The sequence below is a fragment of the Lethenteron reissneri genome, chromosome 13 (assembly GCF_015708825.2).
Source record: "Lethenteron reissneri isolate LAM-NWPU_2019-01 chromosome 13, ASM1570882v1, whole genome shotgun sequence".
Classification (NCBI taxonomy): Eukaryota; Metazoa; Chordata; class Hyperoartia; order Petromyzontiformes; family Petromyzontidae; genus Lethenteron; species Lethenteron reissneri.
Window position 1 is genome coordinate 12,684,546 of NC_083791.1, and position 23,121 is coordinate 12,707,666.

Genomic DNA, 23,121 nt, shown 5'->3' on the forward strand with positions numbered 1-23,121 from the left:
AGTTTTCTTGACTTTCTCGTAGGCATCCAACAGCAATCGCCTTCCATGACTCCTCTAACAATCTAGCAAATGTAACTCAAGCACCCTGCTGTAAACCAGAGACATTCTGATGCTGCTGCTACTGCTGTTGTTGACGACTGATGTTACTCGCCATCCTTAACCACCCACATACCTTACTCAGTGGTTCAAACAGCACGCCGACGCACTTTAGGCTGCACTGCCCTCGTCTCCGCGTGTGCATACGTGCATGTGTGTCTGAGCTCAGCTGCACTGTAAAACTTGAGAGCGGTGCTCGCTAGTGGGGGTCTGAGTGATGGCATTAACGGAATTTGCACTTCTGACGTCATGAGTTTGGCTCGGTCAATGTGGAACCCCTGCATTTAAATGTGTATTATAATTAGTGTAAGCGAGCCCACAGCCCGTCCCACTGTTTGTTAAAATCTCAGGCATGAGTTGAGTTTTATCTTTGAGGTCGATAAAATTAGTATCACTATGCCGACCCCAGAAATGTGGCATTTACACCACTAGTTCTGGGATGTAACAAGAGACAAACACCACCCACTTAAAGTGTAACATGTCCATGAAATGCACTCGCATGCTCAGCAGTGAACAGTACTCAAAGCTAACCATGCCTTACAGCTCTATTACCTAATTTCCCAAATGCTAAGATATTGCTTGAGCATGTAACAAGATTCATTACTAGAGTCACATATTTCCACTGTTGTGCGCACAACGCAATGTGTTAATATGCGAAAACACACTGCTTCAATAAGCAATATAATTATCACCTGAACAATGTCATTTCATATTTTTCAGTGAGATGCACAGTATAGATTCAAACAGTCATTCATATTATTACAACGGTGTGATACAATGAAAAACATTTTGAGGGATGTCACCGGTGGTTGTCATATGGAGATACTAGCCTTTGCCGTGAAATTGTGGAATTTACACCCTGGTTTTAAGGGTTGCCAAAAGAGATGAGCATTATGAAGTACTTACTTAAAATAACTAAGTTGACACTATGCCTCATTCGCACATCCGTCCTTCCATATAATTATTATTTTTTAAACATTCTATCATCCTCAGGGCCTTCTGGAGTTTATAATTTCAGCAACATTAGTTAAACACAAGGAAACTTTGGACCAGTTTTTACATGCAATGTCTTATCAAAAGAGACCGGCTTGCTTGAACTCACAGCCAGGATGAATGTATGCTCCTTTTATTATTTTAATGAATGCATTTAGGATTCAATAAATGAGAAAGAATAACTAAGCCACATGGGATGAATTTAATCCAATCAGACAGCTAACAACAGGAATAACTCATGTGACGTGAATGCAGTAAACAGACAATGGCTGGCTGTGCATGAGACGTAATTCTGTTTTCAAAAAGGGAAGTTACTCATCTTCCACCAAAAACAAATAGGGTGGTTTCAATTTGAACACATTGAAAATACCCCACAAATATTTTATTAATGGAAAGTATATAACAGGCTAACCTACGTGTAGGACTTTTCAAATTTCAATAAGATTTTGTTTAACCAACTGAGAACTCAAAGAGACCAGGATAGTCCCATTTTCACCACATTGTGATCTAAGGCATCGCCACTAGGCCTGCAAGTGAAGGCAGGTGTATGTGCATGGGTGATGCGAGCAGGCAGTCTGCGTATGTAAGATTACTGGTAGGGTTCTTGAACAATAACCGGTTAACCAGTAACCATTTTCATATTTCTAAGGTCAGGAACTGGTAACCGAGTCTAGTGAAACTTTAGTCAGGAGTGCTGATTGGCATACGTGACCGTACAATCTGCATGGCGCGTGCGAAAATTAGTTAAGGTGCAGTCCTGTAATTGCTTGCTCATGCCACTGCTGACAGAAGGGCCTCCACTACAGAGAGTTCTAGAGGGTAGTTGGTCCACTCCTCTATGTTGATTCCACTGGCACACCAAGAGATGAAATCGAACCGGTAAACTCTGAATTGAAGTCCAGTGTGCGAACCATTATGCCACTGTGACAGCTCCCTCCATTTCTCAGTTTAAAAGCTTAACAAGTTATGTGTATTGCTCTGGACATTTCCATGTGTGCAGCAAACCAGTAAACGTTTTTTTCGATGCGGTTACAGGTGATGCAAAATTTTTTATTTTAATGACCCTAATTACCGGTGAGACTCTTCTCCGCCCTGCCACACCCACACAAGCCGTGCCTCTCTCTCATGCTGTGCGCATGACCCATGTACACCATACCCCAGTGACGACGTGTGTGTATTAGTTTCATTAGATGATGTGATGTGGTGGGCAGCGCAGACTCGAGACTCATAATTGCTCTATGATTTCCAGCAGCTGGCCAGGTGGCTCAGTGGTAGCGTGAGCAGCACACAATCGGGAGGTTGCGAGTTCAAATCACGGTTGGGTGTGAACTTTGCACATCATCCCTCCTAGGACAGTAAAAAGAGTATTACTTTGTCAGGGTTATTAAGTCAAGTGATTGTTCTGTGGTTAACCTTGCCCCTACCATGGGAACATGTAATTTCTACCACTGGCTTAGAGCTGTATACAGGAGATGCTGGGACGCTGGTGGCTTTGTATGCATGTTCAACTTCTTTCACACCATACATGATCAACCATGCTAATCGGAGGTGCGGGGATGAAAACAAACTTAACACAAAAAGCAGTTCTAAAGAAATTATTTTCAATGTAGAGGCAGACCCCGGGTTATGAAAGGATTAAGTTCCTGAAAACAATCTGTAACCTGAATTTTCCGTATGTCGGAAATTAAACAATTTTCCCCCAAAATCAAGATAAAACCCATAGCCAGAAATAAGTTGTGTCTTCCCTACCGTTTTCTCTCAGTACTGTATCGCGCTGTTATCCGTTTTCTATCGCTAACTGTATCGTATCACTGTACATATACGCTCTGCACATTTTAATATTAATTGTTACCAAAAAGCAGTCAGTTTAACACGCAGGCTTTCGTGACCAATATCACCCATGATACAGATTTGTGTTGGGGTCAGATCACGTAAATATGTAAATGTATCGTTAAATCGAGCTGTCGCCTGATAAAGCTAGTTGTAATTACTGGCGAAACGTCGTAATCAGATTGTAAATGTTGTGGCTTGGCTCTCCAAAACACCGGTGTGCTGGACTAGTAACGAATTGGCATTTTCTGTTTACGTGACAAACCTTACTAATTGGCTGTCGGGTTTAATGACACATTTATATATTTACGCGATCTAACCCAAAAAAAAAACCTGTATTATGGAGAAACTAGTCACTTCCGATTGTTCGTTTACCTGCATTAGGCTAGGCCTAGACTTTATACTCACACACATATGCACACATAGACAAAGGTTGAGTAGGCTTGTCTACACACACATACACACATACTAATACACACACAGTACATACAGTAAATAACTCGCGAAATAAACTTAAAATGAAGAAACATAGCAAAAAAAACATGGGGAGAAAAAATAGTTATAAGCATAGAAAACAATTACGTAATGCTACAAAAGGAAAAGAATTACGTAACGCTACAACAATTCTATTTACCATAATCCTAATGAAACTCGGGCTCGGTGAAGGCGGCGTATACATCTGCATCCTCATCGCGGTGCACTATTTGCACTTACATAACTAACGCAAACATTTCCGCAAATTTCATTAATTTTTTTCCATAAGTCGGATTTCTTTGAGTTGGGTCTTCCATAACCCGGGGGACTGCCTGTAGATTTAAAGTGCACAGCGCAAGTGGCTTCCTAATATCACAAGGAAGAGCATTCCAGACGGCTGTAGAAGCACATTTGAAAGCATTGCGATGCGGTAACCATCTGTTCGATGGCTAGCTAAAAGCCGCAGCGAGGATGACCGGCTTGGTTTACACTTCTTGACGAGATCAGCAAGGTATTGTGGTTCATTTGTGGTTTTCTTCGGATGCTCCAGGTTCCTCCCACATGTATAACACTGGTCAAAAAAAAAAATTCTGGCCTGGACTTTTGCAGCTGTTTTAGACTAATTTCAGGGTGCTGATTCCAAATCTGAGATCAGATTTGCTCAACCACATCTAATTTTTATGCTATCGGCATACCCCATTTTCATTGATTTTACCCGAAATTAACTCTGTCACTTATGATTGCAAGTTGTTGCGAGTCAGTGACTGCTTTAGTGTTAAAATGTGGTGCTGTATTTTTAGGATAGTGTTTATAATATCATTTTATGTAGATATCCACATTTATTTAATATTTTTCTTCTGCAGGGCATGATCTAACAATGGCTACAACATCCGAAAGGAAATGCAGTAATGACCCAAATATGTTCTGCTACATCTGTGGCAGCTTCACTTTGCAGGATCAAAGGCGCAACATCAATACATTTGCCAAGAAGGTTTATCTTGCCTACTTTAAAGTACGACTTGGAGACCAAGACAAAAATTGGGCTCCTCACAAAGTGTGTAAAACCTGTGTTGAAACGTTGCGGTCATGGTCTAAAGGAAAGAATGCTAAGCTGAAGTTTGGTGTGCCAATGGTTTGGAGAGAACCTACAAACCATTTGGATAACTGCTACTTCTGCCTTGTCAATGTAAAAGGTTTCAATAAGAAAAACAAACAACACTTACAATACCCAGATATCCCATCTGCCAGACGACCAGTTGAGCACTGTGAGGAAATACCTGGGCCTGTATTTACTGAGCTACCAGAGATTGATGTTGAATCCCTCAGTTTACCTGCTTCTACAGATGATGATGCTCAGATCGAATATACGCCATCTGATGCAGATTGTGATAACATTTTTCTGTTTAGTCAGCCTGAATTGAATGATCTTGTAAGAGATTTGTATTTGCCAAAGCAGTCTGCTGAATTGTTGGCTTCCAGGCGGCAAGAGAAAGGACTACTCAGACCTGGCACTAGTGTCTCCTTTTATCGTAACAGAGAAGCAGCACTGCGAAAGTACTTCCATTCAGATGGTCAACTTGTTTATTGTAATGATGTTGAAGGGCTTCTTCTCAATATGGGACTGCCCGCATATGATTCAAGTGAATGGAGACTTTTTATTGACAGTAGTAAAAGGAGTTTGAAATGTGTGCTACTTCACAACAGAAATATATATGGTTCAATCCCAATAGGACACTATGTAAAAATGAATGAAGAGTATGCCAACATCAGGATTGTTCTAGATAGATTGGACTACCATGTTCATGGATGGCTAATTTGTGTTGATTTGAAAATGGTTAATTTTCTGCTGGGTCAGCAAGGAGGTCACACCAAATACCCTTGTTTCCTGTGCTACTGGGACAGTAGGGCTACATTAGAACACTGGGTTAAAAATAACTGGCCACCAAGAATCAGATTGACGCCTGGTGACAAGAACATCAAGAATGAGCCTCTGGTTGATAGGAATAAAATTGTATTTCCCCCACTGCACATAAAACTTGGGTTAATGAAGCAATTCGTCAAAGCTCTTGATCACACTGGAGACTGCTTCAGCTATATATGTTCAACCTTTTCAAGTCTCAGTGCCGAGAAGAAAAAGGCAGGAATATTTGATGGCCCTCAAATAAGAACACTCATCAGGGATCCACACTTTGTTACAATGACTGTGCGGCAGAGGCTAGAGCTTGGAATGCATTCTCTGATGTGGTGCGGAATATCATTGGGAACAGGAAAGCGGACAACTATCGAGAAATTGTGGAGGAGCTGCTCTTGAATTTCCAAGCACTTGGATGTAGAATGAGCATCAAGGTTCACTACTTACATAGTCACTTGGCCCAGTTTCCAGAGAACATGGGTCACGTGAGCGAAGAGCAAGGTGAACGCTTTTATCAAGACATTAAAGTTATGGAAGAACGTTACCAAGGCCGATGGGACTCAAATATGATGGCAGATTACTGCTGGTCCTTGATGAGAGACATTCCACAAGCTGTACATCGGAGATCGTCAAAGAAGAGGTCGTTTATGCAGATGTAACATCACTATTGTGAATGACCTTTTTGTACATATTTTTCTTATCTCCACAATTAAATTCTTACATGGTAATATGCATTCACTCACATTGATATGCAGTCACTCACAACTTTGTGCTACGGCTCATTAAATGTTTGTTTAATTATTATTGTATATTGTATCTTATCTTATTCTTGTATGGATGTCTGTTTAGCTATTCGTATATGAGCATAAATTTGCTGTTTTTATTGAAAATGCAATATTTGATATCTCAAAAACCTGATGTGATAGACAAAAACTGATGACAGATTTGGAATCAGCACCCCAAAATTACCTTAAAACCGTTGGAATACCTTATGCCAGAAAAAGTGTGTTGACCAGTGTAATCACACTCATTAATGGAGTTGAACAAATATCCCACGAACGGACCACAGAACTTGTGCAATCGTGAGTGCGAGTTTTGGCTGCCTTCCTTCTCACTTGTGATCTGTGATTGCCCATGTGAAAAATATGCACGTCACCAATTCTACAGCGTTTTGAGATGCAATGTGTATGAACAATGCTTTATATAAAAAAAAAACTCCACTCGTTCATCAAAAAAATGTGGCCTTAAAGGAAAAATATATAATAGGTGACCTTTTTGGCAAAGTCCTTTCTTCAGAGCACATACATCGAGAGGCCAGACAGATAGTGGATGCGAGTTGGAGACTGTACAATATAGAGCCTGATAAGAATTTAAAATGTTTTAAAGCATATTAATATTTACCTATTAGTAGCTAGAGTAACAGAGTAGGAAATAACTTTGACTTTGCATCACATTTCGCAAAACTTAGATATTGAACAGCCCAGCCCTAGTCTTCAGCAAGCCTACACATATCTTATAAACGTACGCACCAACTTACTGACACACTGTGGGGAAACTTGGGCAATGTGGTGATAGCTTTGCGCGTGCACCTTTAATTTTATATTTTCTGGGTGCACTTTGAGTTTCTACATAACCATTACTGGATGCCAATTGAGTTTCTTACATTCCTGGGTACCCTCATTGGATCCATTCATGGATACATCTTGAGTTTCTGGCCTCGTTGACTGCGCACTGTTTTAACAATTAGCGCGGGGAGGAGAGGCAAGGATGATGATGATGAGAGTGCGACTCGTGCTCATATCAAAGAGCCTCCGTGTGAAATCACAAGAGGTGCAGCACGCACACCCTCGTAGGCCTGGCCATCCTAGCCGTCGTACACTGCACCCTCCTGTCGAGTTACACAGCTAAATATAACCGGTCCTGTAATCTACCGGCTTTGGGAACGCAATGTCGCGCTCACACTACACGCTATCTCCATTTTTGCCAGTGGTCACACTACTCAAGTTTCTGATCCATCGTTTTTGGTGAGGCCAGGGTTGTAGAGAACGGGACACGCAGTGAGCTCAGCGTCAGTCTGAAGTGACCGCGGTGTTGTGGAACCATAGCCATGACTGATGCCGGTGGCAACAATCAGAGAGGCGTTGCCGAGCTGCTTTGACTCATGGGTTTCTGTAATCGTGACCTCACGGCTCAGTTCTTCGTCATCAGGAAACAATGCAGATTGGTAACAGCTTAAAATACACACATAGGCAGTGCTTAGTCACGGGGCAGTGGCCCTTGCTGACAACTGCACAGAATCAGTGACAATGTTACATTTAGAAATTAAAAAGACGAGTAAAAATGTATCAACTACGTGCAATATGTGGATCATACACCCCCACCACTCAACAAAATAAATAAAAATCCGGCAATACACCTCCCTCACATCTGGTACTCCAAAACAAGCCTATTCTTTACACATCCAATCAGCCACACGGTTTTCTGAAAGAGCATTATTTGGCAAGAATTGGTTCAACACAAATAAACTCTGGACCGGTTTCAACATTCAGTGTCTCAATAGCAGAGCCCGGCTTGCTTCAACCAATGTTAGTGAATTTACAGATATTCATGAAGATGAGCCCTAACAATTAGTGTGGTAGTGAAGTAAAAAAATACATGGAAGGTTATTTTACGAGGAATGTTACATTAAATACACAAATACTTTTGACTGTTTGCTTCTCAACACTAGTGGTGCAGGGACAAAGGGGCAATGGGAACTGTGATTCTTTGAGATGCAGTTCTCTGGTGCAAGTAGGCTAGGGATCAATGCGACCTCATAATGAAGAGCCCCAGAACCAACGTTTCCTGGAAACTGGGGTCCTGAACAGGGCTGCCTGAGTGGAATTTGTAAACTAAAGGCACCTGTCGTGCTTCATCTTCTTACTGATCGTCAGCGGTTGCTAATTCCATCCCGGGTGCTGCCGACACAAAAACAGCCCTGCCAGTAAACCATGGCAGCCTCTCTCATACGTCCCAGCCTCGGACACCCACTCTCAAAAGACAATACCCACAGACCCCTAAACTGAGCAACTGAGACCTATAAACCCAGCAAAGGAGGATCTGAGACTCCAAGGCCATACAAACATGATACCTACACCAAGATGCCAGGATCCCTAAATACAGACCTCAAAGACTCAAGATTCTGAGGTTCCTAGACATAGAAAACCAGACCCCTGCAAACAAACTCCGAGCCCCCTTAAATTCCCAAGCCAAGACCCAGAGACATAAATACCCCTTGACCAGAGATTGCTAAAGCCAGACCGGACCCTGGGCCCATTAAACCGAAATCATAAGACCCTCAGGCACTATATCAGCAAAATCACAAACTTCAGACAGCTCGGACCACACAACTTGGATAACTAGACCCCAAATGCTATGAGACCTTCATACACACAATCCCAGACCCCGGGGCCCAGACCCCGGGGCCCAGACCCCGGGGCCCAGACCCCGGGGCCCAGACCCCGGGGCCCAGACCCCGGGGCCCAGACCCCGGGGCCCAGACCCCGGGGCCCAGACCCCGGGGCCCAGACCCCGGGGCCCAGACCCCGGGGCCCAGACCCCGGGGCCCAGACCCCGGGGCCCAGACCCCGGGGCCCAGACCCCGGGGCCCAGACCCCGGGGCCCAGACCCCGGGGCCCAGACCCCGGGGCCCAGACCCCGGGGCCCAGACCCCGGGGCCCAGACCCCGGGGCCCAGACCCCGGGGCCCAGACCCCGGGGCCCAGACCCCGGAGGTTGCCCCCCCGGGCCGACCTCTCCCTCGGGAGAGGCCGCGCTGCACCCCGCGCGCGACGCCGCTGTCCGAGACGACGCCTCCACCAATCGTGTCGCGCATACGTACACCTCGTGACCGCGCGCGACCAATGGCGTCCGGGCCGTTGGCCCTGCATTGACCGTTACACTTCCCCAATAACAAACATGAACAACAACAGACAACACACCTCACACAACAACACTCCCCACACAACAACACTCCCCACACAACAACACTCCCCACACAACAACACACCCCACACAACAACACACCTCACACAACAACACTCCCCACACAACAACACTCCCCACACAACAACACACCCCACACAACAACACACCTCACACAACAACACTCCCCACACAACAACACACCCCACACAACAACACCCCTCAACACCACAACACACCAACACGCCTCACACCAACACGCCTCACACCACAACACTCCTCACACACAACACACCTCACAACAACACACCTCACACAACACACCACAACACACCTCACACAACAACACCCTTCACACCACAACACACCTCACACAACAACACAACACACACCACAACACACCTCACACAACACACCACACACACAACACACCTCACACCACAACACCACATCTCACAACACAACACCACACCTCACACCACAACACACCTCACACAACACACCACAACACACCTCACACCACAACACACCTTACACAACAACACAACACACACCACAACACACCTCACACACAACACACCTCACACACAACACACCTCACAACACACCTCACACAACACACCTCACACCACAACACACCTCACACAACAACACCCTTCACACCACAACACACCTCACACAAAAACACAACACACACCACAACACACCTCACACACAACACACCTCACACACAACACACCTCACAACAACACACCTCACACAACACACCTCACACCACAACACATCTCACAACACAACACCACCCTCACAACACAACACCACATCTCACAACACAACACCACACCTCACACCACAACACCACATCTCACAACACACACCACATCTCACAACACACACCACACCTCACACCACAACACCACACCTCACAACACACCTCACACAACAACACACTTCACACAACACACATGCCCCACACACGCATCACAACACACACCTCACCAATACACACAACGCACACGTCACACACAAGACTTAGACCACATACATAACACACATTTACACCCCACAACACACGCCCCACTCCAACACACACAATACTTAGACCGCAAACATTTACACCACACGACACACACAATACTTAGACCACACACACACACACACTACGCACACACTACGCCACTTAAGAATTCCCTCATCGTCTCCTTCCCCAAGCTCTTACAATAACCTTGCTCAATATAAAAAATGAACGTGTTGTACTCGTATCTATTACGTTGACAGTGCTGTTTGTTGCCGGCCGCTTGACGTTCTGCATCTTTGGGTCGGTGTCCTCAGCAGCTTTGATTTCAAACGCAGCGGCTCTGCAACAAGGAGGGGGCGCGGGCCCATCGCCACGCAGAGCGCGTCTCCGCCGCGCACACTGGGACCCCTCTTCTCCCGTCGGCGGCGGCGGGGTCTCTTTCCCCGCGATTCCAAGGACAACCTTGATCAATTCACGTAGCGTGTGTTTAGCGCTTGTCTGTTACAACTTTGACGGCGCTGCTGGTTGCTGGCCGCAATGCGTTTTATAACTTTGGGCCTGTGCTCAGCAACCGTGTTCAAGAAACCCCCACCACCACCACCGCCACCAGAAGAAGACCGCGGACCACTGCGGCAGCCACACACACACACGAGCGTACCTCGCCAATCCGCCCGGGGCGACTCAGCGTCTCGCGTGGACCGGGGTCGGCGTGACGGCTCGAGGAGCCATGACGCCGCAGCGGGACGAGGCGGGGAGACGACGAGCAGCGGGCCGCGCTCTCCCTCTCCTCTCACCGCCGGTGACGTCAGCCGCACCACGTGAGCTCGGCGTCCGTCGCCAGGGCAACGGAAAGCGGAGACGTCACGCGCCAGGCGCACGTGGTGCTGCCCCTGCGCGGGGGGGGAAGGGCAGAGGAGCGACGCTCACAACAACGACCAGAGCGTCGGGCCGATAAAACGCAGAACGTGAATACATCTGCCAGTCATCTCAATCAGTCAACCCATGGCACCTGGGTCTGTTTCGTGACATACTGCCAGCCGGCCTTGGACACTTTACGTGGCCTCAAAGTGCACCGAGCATGGTACAAACGCCATGGGGACGTGAGTGGTGAACTGTGCTTCTTGTTGTGGCACGGGGGAGGAAGAGGTGTTTGTCTGCGGAAGCAGAGCCCATCCGAACCCGACTCCCTGATACCCTTCAGCAAAGTGTTCCAGTCCAGGGGCATCAGAAGCAAAGGTGCAGAGATCGCCCACACGAAACTGTGCGAGTCGGAGAGAGACATTTGCTTGTAAATGTACAGTGAGGGAAAAAAGTATGTGATCCCCTGCTGATTTTGTACGTTTGCCCACTGACAAAGAAATGATCAGTCTATAATTTTAATGGCAGGTTTATTTGAACAGTGAGAGACAGAATAACAACAACAAAATCCAGAAAAATGCATGTCAAAAATGTTATAAATTGATTTTCATTTTAATGAGGGAAATAAGTATTTGACCCCCTCTCAATCAGAAAGATTTCTGGCTTCCAGGTGTCTTTTATACAGGTAACGAGCTGAGATTAGGAGCACACTCTTAAAGGGAGTACTCCTAATCTCAGCTTACCTGTATAAAAGACACCTGTTCACAGAAGCAATCAATCAGATTCCAAACTCTCCACCATGGTCAAGACCAAAGAGCTCTCCAAGGATGTCAGGGACAAGATTGTAGACCTACACAAGGCTCGAATAGGCTACAAGACCATCGCCAAGCAGCATGGTGAGAAGGTGACAACAGTTGGTGCGATTCTTCGGAAATGGAAGAAACACAAAATAACTGTCAATCTCCCTCGGCCTGGGGCTCCATGCAAGACCTCACCTCGTGGAGTTGCAATGATCATGAGAACGGTGAGGAATCAGCCCAGAACTACACGGAAGGATCTTGTCAATGATCTCAAGGGAGCTGGGACCATAGTCACCAAGAAAACAGTTGGTAACACACTACGCCGTGAAGGACTGAAATCCTGCAGCGCCCGCAAGGTCCCCCTCCTCAAGAAAGCACATATACATGCCCGTCTGAAGTTTGCCAATGAACATCTGAATGATTCAGAGGACAACTGGGTGAAAGTGTTGTGGTCAGATGAGACCAAAATGGAGCTCTTTGGCATCAACTCAACTCGCCGTGTTTGGAGGAGGAGGAATGCTGCCTATGACCCCAAGAACACTATCCCCACCGTCAAACATGGAGGTGGAAACATTATGCTTTGGTGGTGTTTTTCTGCTAAGGGGACAGGACAACTTCACCGCATCAAAGGGACGATAGACGGGGCCATGTACCGTCAAATTTTGGGTGAGAACCTCCTTCCCTCAGCCAGGGCATTGAAAATGGGTCGTGGATGGGTATTCCAGCATGACAATGACCCAAAACACACGGCCAAGGCAACAAAGGAGTGGCTCAAGAAGAAGCACATTAAGGTCCTGGAGTGGCCTAGTCAGTCTCCAGACCTTAATCCCATAGAAAATCTGCGGAGGGAGCTGAAGGTTCGAGTTGCCAAACGTCAGCCTCGAAACCTTAATGACTTGGAGAAGATCTGCAAAGAGGAGTGGGACAAAATCCCTCCTGAGATGTGTGCAATCCTGGTGGCCAACTACAAGAAACGTCTGACCTCTGTGATTGCCAACAAGGGTTTTGCCACCAAGTACTAAGTCATGTTTTGCAGAGGGGTTTAATACTTATTTTCCTCATTAAAATGCAAATCAATTTATAACATTTTTGACATGCGTTTTTCTGGATTTTTTTGTTGTTATTCTGTCTCACTGTTCAAATAAACCTATCATTCAAATTATAGACTGATCATTTTTTTGTCAGTGGGCAAACGTACAAAATCAGCAGGGGATCAAATACTTTTTTCCCTCACTGTAAGCTCGGCCCTCGCCGAGTTTACATTTACAAGCAAATTTCTCTCTCCTATTCGCACTCTCCTGCTCGCTCCCTACATCAATATTAGCTGCCCATCTCTAAATCTTTATAAACAGCCTGCCTCAGCAGATTCCCCCTCTTCACCTGAAGACGGTTGCTTGTGTTGCGATCGAAACGTCGTGATCTATAATTTTTGCTACCTACGTGACTCTACCGATAGAACCAAAGAGCATAGGCAGATATTGCAAATATCACCCCCAGGGGTCGGTGGACTTGGATCTTCTCTGCATCCCCAGAACGCAGCTCAAGTCCACGGGGCAATCTCTGGGCCTTCGCTTCTGTTGCACCTGGACTATGGAACTCTCTCCCGATGGCTGTCAGGAAGTCCGGATCGGTTGGGATCACGAAGTAATTCCTCCTGGATATTGTATATATCTACGTGCAACTCTCGATGGCAAAACACTGCCCATGGCATGCAAATTGGAGCTTGGCAGAAAGGACTTGCCCCTGAAGCCCATGGGAAAGAATTGACGCAAAACGATGAGGGATGCAGATTCGAGTTTGTGTGCAAAGTTGTGTAGTTGACCAAAATCACTGCGCTACGATTTCATCTTCAACGAGCACACTGGAAGCAGACCACCAATCCACAGCCTGCCCTACAGTCACTTGCAACAATGGGCTGGAACATTCGAAGATGGCTAGCTGTCGCCAAAGCTGGTACACTTGCTCTAATTCCAGAGTCGTGCAAGGATATTGTCTCACGCGGATGCACAAAGCGATGCACATCGATTGATTTGCACCGGAGCTTGAACGTTTGGCAGACAATGACAGCATTTGTAGGAACAAATTTGGAAGAAAAGAATACCTGCTGTTACGTGAAGAAAGTGTCCTACAAGTTGGATATGTTTGAATCGGAAGTGCCTTGTGACTCGACATGGAACTGTTTGGAGTTAGCCAGTCATGGCAGGCGATGCATATACATGTCAGTTGCGTTTTGTAAGTTAAATTTATATTTACACAAATCAAGGATGCGCAATATGTATGTGTTACATAATTTCCCGTAACTATTTTCCATTGTAATGTTCTTCGTAATAATTTACACCCATTTAAATTGAAGATAGCCATATTCTGATATGGCCAGTGTGTTTGTAAGCATCACAAACATGTTCTAGGACGCAACCATCATGTCATGTTAGCACCACTCACTTCTAGAACTATCTTGCTTCCTGGTTTTTGCTCCCTTCACTGGCCTTTTTAATGTCCTCTCCTAATTTAAGATCTGCACTTCTTGCACGCGTGGTTTGAGACCCCCACGCAAGTTGGTGTCATTTCTGTATTACCTCCCAGAGGTGGGACAAAGTCATTGTTATGCAAGTCCAAGTCGAGTCTGAAGTCATCAAATTCATGACTCGAGTCTGACTCGAGTCCAAGTCACATGACTCGAGTCCACACCTCAGAGGTGGGACAAAGTCATTGTTATGCAAGTCCAAGTCGAGTCTGAAGTCATCAAATTCATGACTCGAGTCTGACTCGAGTCCAAGTCACATGACTCGAGTCCACACCTCAGAGGTGGGACAAAGTCATTGTTATGCAAGTCCAAGTCGAGTCTGAAGTCATCAAATTCATGACTCGAGTCTGACTCGAGTCCAAGTCACATGACTCGAGTCCACACCTCAGAGGTGGGACAAAGTCATTGTTATGCAAGTCCAAGTCGAGTCTGAAGTCATCAAATTCATGACTCGAGTCTGACTCGAGTCCAAGTCACATGACTCGAGTCCACACCTCTGTTACCTCCTGCCAGTGTTACTTGAATGGTGCATAGATCGAATGTTCTTTTCATAGATTGTATGCTACTGCAATGTTATTCGCTGCTGTAACTTCATTTTTTCACCAAGGTCTTTCGCGGATCATTCTTGTAAACCAGCTTAAAGATGAAAGTGCCTTTTACCCGCGGAAGTAAATAAAATCAATGAATGAGCCCCCGAAACCGGAGACCGGGTTGAACGCTGCAACTTCCCCGCAGTGACGGCAGGGGACAGTCGTGCTCCGTGGTTTTCGTGAGAACCCTCACATATCCCGTCTCCGATATCGATAACACGAAACGATTAACCCACCCAGCATTCGAATATTTTACGACTAAAATCAGAGGTCAAGAATATTTTTTTTGTCTCAATTGGGCTATCTCTCGGTCTGCAATGTTTGTATTGTCGCTGTCATCTGTGCTCTGTCTAGTTAATATATCCACACATTTATTTTCCCTGAGTTGCTTACTTTTCCTATACAGTACTTTGCACCCCTATCTTTCTGTATTGTTTATTGTTGTAACTTTCTGACCCGACCCTTCTGGACATCTATGAAAAAGAGGTTCATAGCTCATTGAATTTTCTTCCAGGATGAATAAAGAGTCTGATTTGGATTTCGTGTATTGTATAGTTTTTCATCGAACTAATTTCACCAGAATTGGTTAATCCAGCCTGTCGCTCTAATTAGACAATGCATGCTTGTGCTTGTGTTGAACCAATGCTGCTGAAGAAAATCACTCCCAGAAGATTGTGTTGCTGATGGGATGTGTAAAAAAGACTTTGTTACGTACAGGGACAGATATGGGAATTATGCATATTGTATGCGCATTTATTTTTTGCTAGATTTGTTGATTAAGCGAGCGCATTATTCGGATACACGACTCGTCAAGTGGAGAGTCGTGAAATGAATCTCCCTTAACTGGCATCACAGTCCATCTTAATCACGCCTTGTTCGTGCAGTTTAACATGTCTGTCTTGTCCCATATTAATCTCTTTCATTCCGCCTAATGTCTCCGCGCTGTCTCATTTAACGTCAGTCCTGTTCCGACCTTTAGCGAAAAACGGTAATCACAAAATAAGCCTCCTTCACATATCTGTATCTCCACGTAAAAAATATTTGTACACATCCCATAAGCCACACGGATTTCTGTGAATACATTTCAGCAACATTGGTTCAAAACACGCAATATTCTGAACAGGTTCCGACATTCAGTGGCTCATCAGCAGTCGGGCTCGTTTGAACCAATGCTGTACCCCCAGATGTTTATAGGCAAGGATTCAAAAGCGAACATTTGTATGACATTTACATACATTATTTATAACTCGGCCAGGAAAGTCAAGAAAAAATTGCACACGAACGACTCATTCACGCAAGCACCCGATACTCCGTTTCGAAGTTTTTAAATTAAACATCTTTGAATTGTATTATGTTTTGAATTAGATCATTTTATTTCTTCATTAAAAGCTTATGTAATTTTGCATCTGGAAGACTTCATTGAAAGCGATGTGAAGTGGCATGTCGTGACCATAAGACTATATTCTTTACAAAACTATGTTAAGATAATGTAATGGGCCTGCCAAAACTTTGGAAGTGCCGAGTGATGGGTCCCGGCCTAGTACCCATTACTCAGCCGCCCACCTATCGTGCGTTCTCATTACATCACAAATTAGATCCCAATTGGTTTCCTATGACATCATCCTGCACGACTTTTTGGAATTGAGAAAGTTACAATTCTGAAAGGTGGAGATATCCTCCATCATCGGATTCCAGAACCCTGCACATCAGCAATACCACTGGGCAATGGTTCCCTCCTAGTATCTGAGTAAGAAATTGGGGGCATCGTTTTTGTAAATAATTTATTTTATTCTTTTTTTTCTTAAAGTTATTTTGATACAGATCCATAACGTGAACTTCGAGCATTTTTTATAAATCAGATTCTCCCTTTTGTTAAATCTGTGAAGCTAGCGGGCCTTCAAGTGTTGCCTTTTGTATACTTCATATATCTAAATGAAATGTGGATATGTAAAAAGTTATATATACTTCCGATAACTTTGGCTATATGTGTATCACTAAGACGGCGTGTCTGGCTCGCCCTACGCAGGCGGACGCACACGCAAGATAAAGCTAAAAGCTGCTTTAAATAATATACCTAGCTATACCTAGCAGCCACTTTAAAAAAAAAAGTATCTGTGAGGTATATCTTGCTATACTTCGAAAAAAGTAGCTTCTACTGTATCCCATTTAAAGTGCATTAATCACGACACAATATCGCTGCATAACTATTAAAATGTAACACACAAATCAACATTATGGTATAACATTTAAAATGCACCATACACAACATAACTTCGCTGTATAACTGTCTTGGCCTCGCTGTGCGATGCGATGCACCACTATCCGAGTAGTTAACCTCACATTCAATAAACCTTCAGAGCCAATGCTGAATGAAACGAGATAAAACTGATGGAAAAACACAGCACAAAATACAGCATCTGTTAATACTTGCAATATCAATACAATGAATAAACACTGCAGCATCATAACATTGTCTTAGATATCATGAATCTCAACAATAGGTCCTGGATGGATCAGGCCCCTACAATATCAATTAATAGCTATACGACAAGAGAATACGTTACTGTGTTAAATAAGGTCACTTTGTGTAATAATCATACTGCAGCCTAAATATACAGTGCTGCATATAACGCTGAACTGTGGAATAGATACGTCTTCATCCTTGCTCTCAAGAACACATTAAAGTCAAATGGGGACAAGTCTGGCTCGGCTTATCCAACTATAAATAACGTTCACAATAATGCAAGTGGCAGGCTTCGTTGTTAATTAGGCCCCATATTCATTAAAATGTAACAGCCTTATAAAGGCATTTACAGCATTATAACGTCAATCCTAACATTATAACAGCATTCCCAGTATTATCTATATTTATAAAAGGGAAATTTGTGAATATGTGTGTCTGTTCGAAGTGTTTAGCATACTTCCCAACATGCAACAAACTTGAAAAATGGCATGTGGGTAGCTTCCAGACTGTACACAATGCAAAAAGTATAAAAATAGATGCACCCCTCTTCACTGCGACGCTAATTGTGCCTCCATTTTGTACTCTTTGTAATGGCTGACACCCCCGCCTGGCCTCGTGAATTAATGACCCTTAACTCGTAACTTCCTGGTCGCATGACCAAACTCAACACCATCATATCAGGAAGTTCCTGTGTAAACACACCCCCATATCTTTCGTGGGGCAGAACACTTCCCGTCTGGTTTCTAGGAGATACCACCATTTATTTTCCTATCTCATAAACAAATGTGCAACAAACTTCAATGGGTTAACTTATTTGTCCATATGTTTGTGAGAGAGAAGTAGTACTGTATCAACTTTGGGCCTAATGAAAGTTATTGCGACACCTTGCTTCGCGACCATAACCTCAACCTTTCGAACATTCCCATCGGCACTGGGAATTGTCTTGAGGATGCGGCCCATTGGCCACTCTTTCTGTTTGACTTGATTGTCCATCAATAGGACGAGGTCACCTTTCATCGATGTCTGTACTGCTTGACTGTCACTTCCTGTGCACTTGAATTGTTGCAAGGTACTCGTTTTTCCAGCGATGCCAGAACATGTTGGCGAAGCTCTGCACTTGTCTCTGCACTTGTCTCCATTGGCGTCTGTAGAGGTCTGCAGTGCTGACCTCCTCGGTGGGTGCTCTGAGCACCTCTGTCTTCTGGGTTAGAAGTGTAGCAGAGTCAAGATGAATGGTGGCTCCGGGTCAGTTGAGATGAGGATCAGGAGTCTTGAGTTAATTATAGCTGAGACCTCGGCTATGACAGTGGTCAAGACCTTGTGAGAGAGCCATGCGGACCCGACATCACACAGCATGGAGTCAAGAATGCATAGAGCAATCCCGATCATGCGTTCCCAGGCTCCATCAATATGCGAAGAGTGAGGAGGTTTGAAGATTTGCGTGCAGCCTTGGTCACTAAGGTATTTCCCTACAGAATCATCTTCAACATTTTCCGTATTGATCTTAAGCTCTTTACATGCTCCAGTGAAATTGGTTCCACAATCAGAACAGAGTTGCTTGGCCGGACCTCTGATGGCGAAGAATCTCCAGAGTGCGTTTATGAAGCTCAAAGAGTCCATGGACTCGATTACTTCGATGTGTACTGCTTGTGTACGGGTTCGACACCTCCGAGTCAATGCCACCGTTCTTCTTGATGTCGGTAAAGGCCAAGTCCATGAGTCCTCCACCACAGCCATTTTTCCCTTAACAGAAGAGCAGTCCCACCAGGTTCTGCTTGCTCAGCGACACGAGTACTCCCATCTTGCACTTGTGCTGCCCTTCGAGGGAGCCCATGGTGCTGAACGCCCAGCAAGAGCTGCGTTCATGCCGGTCCTTGATGTCAGTGACTTAGTCCTGTTTCCTCCAGTTGATGGATTTGGGAGCCTTGAAGAAGGCAGGCACCATGAACGTGGCACCGCAGGAGGCCTTGCTGGTACCGTTCCAACCCCTGAGGCCCAGCATGGTATGCTGGAACTCCTCTCTTGTCATGTTACCAAAGTGGTTCATGCCCATGCGCCAGGTGTGCATTGCCCATGGAGTGCTCCAAGTTGTGCACTGCGATCTTCTTGAGGTTCTTCTCCCAAATAATCCTCCTCCAGCCCTCCTCCTTCTGGTCATAGGCCTTGCCATGGAACTCCTTCCAGGATTCCCACTGGATTTTGGAGGACATGTCCTGTCAGTTTAACATCAGCAATGCACACCTCTGCCGTTATTCGTCCAATAATGCCCAATGAGCTGCCGTCGGAGCTTCAACAGGGCCTAAGACCCGACATTTAGCGGGCAAAACATTATAAATTAATTCAGAAATGATGGTCGCTGATGCACCGGTGTCAACGAGCATCCAAATTTCTCCCCCTTTTATAATCCCAACCACGGCGGATGAACCCACAGTCGCAGCCACCACTCGATGAACCAGCTCCGACCACTGACTAGGTCGGAGCGGTCAAACGTCACGATCACAAACAGGAACCCCCCGCACCGACGCACGACCGGAACACGATCCGAATGCACTAGATGGGTGAGGTGGCTTCAGGGGCCAAGTGTGGAGTGTGTTGCGACTCGCCTTAGGGTGCAGTGAAGCGGAAGACGGTGATGGTCCAGGGAGGCGTCGCCGTGGTACGCGGCAGCCCGATGAGACGTGTCCCGGTAGGCCGCAGCTGTAACACACGATGCGACTGCCTCCGGGATGAGGCAATGCCTTTGGCCATCATCACTGGTCGTCCGTCCTTCACGCCATGCCATCCCCTCGCCCGCCTCCGCCCTGGGTCGACGCATAGGCTGGAACGGGCTCCACCTCTTCAGGTGCAACCGGCTCCTCACAGGGCACGGTACATGCCACCACCCCCTTGTGTCATTGTAAGAGCTGCTGAGCCTGAATGCATTTAGCCACCTTGAGAGATGAGAGATCGCCGTCTACGGCCGGCAGAACGATGTTGAGGTCCTTGGTCAAGGCCAGCAGTCTCTCGAGGACCAACGCTTCGACTCCATCGTGGTCAATTCTCGGGAAGGCAGCCTTCGCAAGCGCCAAAAGTGCGCTATGAAAGGCGAGGGGTGCATCTCCCCTTTCTTTCGCATAGCAAACTTGTGTCGAAAGCCTAAGTCAGTGTGGATCTCTCCGATGGCGGGATGATAAGAAATGCCGCTCGGGCGTCGTCATCAAGGGCGGCTGGTAGCGCTCTCAGCGCCTCCGCCTCCGTCCACCCAGCTAAGTCGGCGTTCTTTGGAACCGCCGCTTGAAGGCCACCCAGTCGCCTCCAGCAGCTGCGAATTCTTTAACGAAGGGAAGCTATCGCCGAAGGGATGGGATGTCCACCAGCGATGTCAACACAGCTTCGGATTTGGCAGGCTGCGCGCTCCGCCCCGGCGAGAAAATGGCGGTCGCGAGCACGGGCTGTGCCACAGAGGTTTCTGTCTGCCGTGAAATGGCAGCGAAGCTGTCATCCCTGAGTGGCTCTGCTGCTCCCTCCACTACCGCTGACTTTGCTGGTTGGAGCTCCGCAAGGATGGATGCTGCGGCTTGGAGGAGTTTTGCAAAGTAACCGTGTGCCGCCCGGAGCTTCATTCCCACCAGCGGTGAACTGTCGCGATCCCGGACGGTGCCCTGCTCCGCCGGCATTGCCTCTCCTCCATCCTCCGGGGCTGTTTGCGGGATGAGATCTTCCTCCTCGTCATCCAATGTCCTGGTACGTATTCTACAATGCATAGACATATTATACCACTACCTAAGTAAAATAGCGTATTGGCCTGACACCATTTGTAGTGGATTCAACTGAGACGCAGACGTACTTCTTCGAGGCAACACATTTATTACACCAACACGTAATACATAAAGGGGTAGCTGCCCCTTTACCAGATAACAGCTTAGGGTGGTGGACCACCCGGTTAAACTACACTAACACACTGGTAGTTAGCTACAACAGACCGGACGCCGGCTCGGGTCTGGGTCCACGTGTTGGAGACTCTTCTTCAATGTAGAATGTAGATCTTCAGATGACGGTAGCAACGCTGAACTCCAGTCCCTGTGGGGACCCCGCTTATATCCTCCTGGGTCGCGGCCGGCCCCCGCTCTTGGCCACACCCACCTTCGAGAGAGTCCTAGCTCTCTCTCGACCCTTCCCGTAGGATATTCCCCCCCCCCCCCGGCCCGTGACCACCCCCTAACCCCTACCTGGGGCTCCATGTAAACGTTACCGGGCACGTGCCTTCAGGGTCAAACAGAGTGCCATGGCCCAGGGTAACCTTGTCCCTTGGCTGACACTCTCCCACTCCCTTTGGTAGGAGACAGCACTGCACGCCACGCGTGGTGCCACTGCGCTATCCCAGCGCTCACCAAGCCCTCACTAGGGCTGGTACTACACCCACCTACGGGGTATCCGCGATTACAATGCATCGCACGCCATGGCTTGCTAGAGCCGGCATTGTTCGGTGACATTCACGATGTTGCCACATACGTGATGTCCGCGATGTGAGTACATCGCACGCCGTGCCCCTCTAGGTCCGGCACCATACAGTGACATCTGCGATGTCACTACATCTTTAATAAAATGGAAATGCTTTCTAAACATGAAACTAAAAGAGGCTTTACCTCGCAGGTCTCCCCTGGGTGCGGTTGCTGGCATCAACATCATCATCATAATTTTTGAGGTCGTCGGTGGCAAAACCTACTCAACCAAACGTCGTCTAATTTGGTGATGGGACTCAGATGTCGTATGTTGGTTGAACTTCTTTCGCTAATCGGAGATCCGGAGAAATCTAACGAATTTCATTGAGATAAGTGAGTTGGTAATAGCATATCAGACACCTTTCCGTGCAATGGACAAGATGCTGCACATGTGTGTGGTGGGCAGAATGGATAGCAGGGCCACCTTGTATTTAAACTGAATACCGGTCAGCTGACATAACTGAATGAAGGCCTCTCTATTTTCATTGTATTTATTTCAGTTGAATAGTTGTACCTCACATTTTATTTCTCAGACTTCGCCTCAGAAACGTATGACAGTTACATTCCTTTCATTGGGATGGTAATTGGACGCAGGAATGCATTACGAGGTGGATTGTACCTTGTTTTCACAACAATAAATATTTCCACAATGCAATGTACCAGTAATGTTTTAATTGTAATATACATTAGTTTGTTTAGAAATATCTTCTTATTATTTAAGGGTGTTTTTCTTCGTCACTAACTATTCTTATGCCTATCTAAAAAAAACTGGTCATATGCCTGCCCATTGGCGCGGGATACACGGCCGGGTGGAGAGTGGGTGGAGGGAGACTTGACGTTGTCACAGACATCCCCACCGCGCAATTCTCGCCTGCACTCCAGCCAGCCAGCAAAATTTGTTATAATTTAGTATAATTCTGATCAGGCCAGATGTTGTAGATGACAGTCTCCAACCCTTGTTAACTCCACCTCTCTCTGGCTTCTCTAGTCATGTGATATGAAGGGTCATTGTCTGAAACGTCGCCTATTTATATATATATTTTTTTCAGGCAATATTATTGACGAATGTATTCCAACAATTCATTATTTTGTTAAGTGAGATGGTGAGTGAGTCGATGA

General features: G+C 46.1%; 1 protein-coding gene and 1 pseudogene across 2 annotated transcripts in view; both read right to left on the reverse strand.

Annotated features, from left to right (window-relative positions):
• The window catches only part of LOC133342146 (ubiquitin carboxyl-terminal hydrolase 2-like), a 42,905-nt gene extending 31,787 nt beyond the window's left edge, over window positions 1-11,118 (reverse strand). For both annotated transcript variants that reach the window (XM_061551121.1, XM_061551120.1), the window contains exon 1: window positions 10,944-11,118. The gene's annotated coding sequence lies outside the window, so the exon portion shown is untranslated. The remainder of the gene's footprint in view (window positions 1-10,943) is intronic.
• On the reverse strand, window positions 11,091-19,731 carry LOC133341954 (procathepsin L-like; annotated as a pseudogene).
• Window positions 19,732-23,121: the final 3,390 nt, after the last annotated feature.